The 3,168-nt window shown below is 38.5% G+C and overlaps 1 protein-coding gene across 1 annotated transcript in view; it reads right to left on the bottom strand.

The window, feature by feature from the left end:
* The window catches only part of LOC109543068 (cytochrome P450 306a1), a gene marked incomplete in the record, with an annotated part of 72,528 nt that overhangs the window by 28,623 nt on the left and 40,737 nt on the right, over positions 1-3,168 (bottom strand).

Here is a 3,168-nt window from a genome sequence, read left to right as displayed (position 1 = left end):
TTTCAGAAATTTTGCAAGTGGTTTTTCCAAAATGCCTCCTCAAGAAACTGGAGGATGTAGAGAGTTGATTTTTGGCTCACTTTGTACAGAAGAGTGTGCTTTGGTTACCACAAAAAAATTACATTTTACTTTGGGGGAGTTTTTTGGAGATTTTGGTCAATTTTCAAACCTTCACTAGCAATTTTATGCTTCAGAAATTTTGCAAGAGATTTTTCCAAAATGCCTCCTCAAAAAGCCAGAGGATGTTGACAATTGATTTTGGCCCATTTTGTACAGAAGAGGTTGCTTTATCTACTACAAAAAATTGACATTTTCCTTTGGGGCAGTTTTTTGGAGATTTTGATCAATTTTCTAATGTCCACTAGGAATTTTCTGTTTCAGAAATTTTGCAAGTGGTTTTTCCAAAATGCCTCCTCAAGAAACTGGAGGATATAGAGAGTTGATTTTTGGCTCACTTTGTACAGAAGAGTGTGCTTTAGTTACCACAAAAAAATGACATTTTACTTTGGGGGAGTTTTTTGGAGATTTTGGTCAATTTGCAAACCTCCACTAGGAATTCTCTGCTTCAGAAATTTTGCAAGTGATTTTTCCAAATTGCCTCCTCAAGAAACCGGAGGATGTAGAGAGTTGATTTTTGGCTCATTTTGTACAGAAGAGTTTGCTTTAGTTACTACAAAAAATTGACATTTTTCTTTGGGGGAGGTTTTTGGAGATTTTGGAGATTTTGGTCAAATTTCTAACTTCCACTAGGAATTTTCTGTTTCAGAAATTTTGCAAGTGGTTTTTCCAAAATGTCTCCTCAAGAAACTGGAGGATGTAGAGAGTTGATTTTTGGCTCACTTTGTACAGAAGAGTGCGCTTTAGTTACCACAAAAAAATGACATTTTACTTTGGGGGAGTTTTTTGGAGATTTTGGTCAATTTTCAAACCTTCACTACCAATTTTATGCTTCAGAAATTTTGCAACAGATTTTTCCAAATTGCCTCCTCAAAAAGCCAGAGGATGTTGAGAATTGATTTTGGCCCATTTTGTACAGAAGAGGTTGCTTTATTTACTACAAAAAATTGACATTTTCCTTTGGGGCAGTTTTTTGGAGATTTTGATCAATTTTCTAATGTCCACTACGAATTTTCTGTTTCAGAAATTTTGCAAGTGGTTTTTCCAAAATGCCTCCTCAAGAAACTGGAGGATGTAGAGAGTTGATTTTTGGCTCACTTTGTACAGAAGAGTGTGCTTTAGTTACCACAAAAAAATTATATTTTACTTTGGGGGAGTTTTTTGCAGATTTTGGCCAATTTGCAAACCTCCACAAGGAATTTTCTGCTTCGGAAATTTTGCAAGTGATTTTTCCAAATTGCCTCCTCAAGAAACCAGAGGATGTAGAGACTTCATTTTTGGCTCATTTTGTACAGAAGAGTTTGCTTTAGTTACCACAAAAAATTGAAATTTTCCTTTGGGGGAGGTTTTTGGAGATTTTGGCGATTTTGGTCAAATTTCTAACTTCCACTAGGAATTTTCTGTTTCAGAAATTTTGCAAGTGGTTTTTCCAAAATGCCTCCTCAAGAAACTGCAGGATGTAGAGAGTTGATTTTTGGCTCACTTTCTACAGAAGAGTGTACTTTGGTCACCACACAAAAAATATTATTTTACTTTAGGGGAGGTTTTTGGAGATTTTGGTCAATTTTCTAACTTCCACTAGGAATTTTCTGTTTCAGAAATGTTGCACGTGGTTCTTCCAAAATGCCTCCTCAAGAAACTGGAGGATGTAGAGAGTTGATTTTTGGCTCAATTTGTACAGAAGAGTGTGCTTTAGTGACCACAAAAAAATTATATTTTACTTTGGGAGAGTTTTTTGGAGATTTTGGTCAATTTGCAAACCTGCACAAGGAATTTTCTGCTTCGGAAATTTTGCAAGTGATTTTTCCAAAATGCCTCCTCAAGAAACTAGATGATGTAGGGAGTTGATTTTTGGCTCACTTTGTACAGAAGAGTGTGCTTTAGTTATCACAAAAAAAAAACATTTTCCTTTGCGGGAGTTTCTTGGAGATTTTGGTCAATTTTCAAACCTCCACTAGGAATTTTCTGCTTCAGAAATTTTGCAAATGGTTTTTCCAAAATGCCTCCTTAAGAAACTGGAGGATGTAGAGAGTTGGTTTTTGGCTCACTTTGTACAGAAGAGTGTGCTTTAGTTATCACAAAAAAAAAATGACATTTTCCTTTGCGGGAGTTTCTTGGAGATTTTGGTGAATTTTCAAACCTCCACTAGGAATTTTCTGTTTCAGAAATTTTGCAAGTGGTTTTTCCAAAATGCCTCCTCAAGAAGCTGGAGGATGTAGAGAGTTGGTTTTTGGCTCACTTTGTACAGAAGAGTGTGCTTTAGTTACCACAAAAAAAATAATATTTTACTTTGGGGGAGTTTTTTGGAGATTTTGGTCAATTTGAAAACCTCCGCAAGGAATTTTCTGCTTCGGAAATTTTGCAAGTGATTTTTCCAAATTGCCTCCTCAAGAAACCAGAGGTTGTTGAGAATTGATTTTTGCCCCATTTTGTACAGAAGAGTGGTGTGCTTTATTAACCACAAAAAACTCGACTTTTTTTGGGAAAGTTTTCTGCAGACTTTGACCAATTTCCACACCTTAACATTTTTTTGCCAATTTTTGAAAAACAGGTTGTGCTTTTTTAAAAATGGTGCAGGCTTTTTTTCCGCAAAGCCCCTCAGCTCAACCAGAGCAGCCAGCGAGTCAATTTGTCTTTCAGTTTAAAGGAAGTGGAAAAATTTCGAGTTTTGTGGGCGCTTCCAAAAATCCTCCAGCATTTTCCCCGTCGGTCCAATTTTTTGGCCACTATTAGCCGCAAAAAACGCAAAAAAACACTCTTCTTTATGACAAGAAATCGGCTGACGTAACAGTCGACAGTGAGTGATCAGACCAAGTGGCTACCTGAGGAGTGGGAGGAAGTTGAGCGGCCCGGCCACCCCAATCAGCTTGCAGCCCTCCTCCTGCAGCTCCTGCAGCCAGATCCACGTTGGGTCGTCCCTCTGGTACCTCCGCCCAAACACCAGCTGGTTCACCAGCGAACCCAAGTGGTGGCGCAGCGCCTCCATCGGATCAACTGCGTGGCGCTTCAGCGCCGCGTCGATGTGCTGAAACCCCCGAAACTGAGCGGCTC

Source organism: Dendroctonus ponderosae, unplaced genomic scaffold (assembly GCF_020466585.1).
Source record: "Dendroctonus ponderosae isolate FM_Combo_2020 unplaced genomic scaffold, Dpon_F_20191213v2 Dpon_F_20191213_12, whole genome shotgun sequence".
NCBI classification, from domain to species: domain Eukaryota; kingdom Metazoa; phylum Arthropoda; class Insecta; order Coleoptera; family Curculionidae; genus Dendroctonus; species Dendroctonus ponderosae.
The sequence above is the reverse complement of the archived record's forward strand: the minus strand, read 5'-3'. Positions and strand labels throughout refer to the sequence as shown.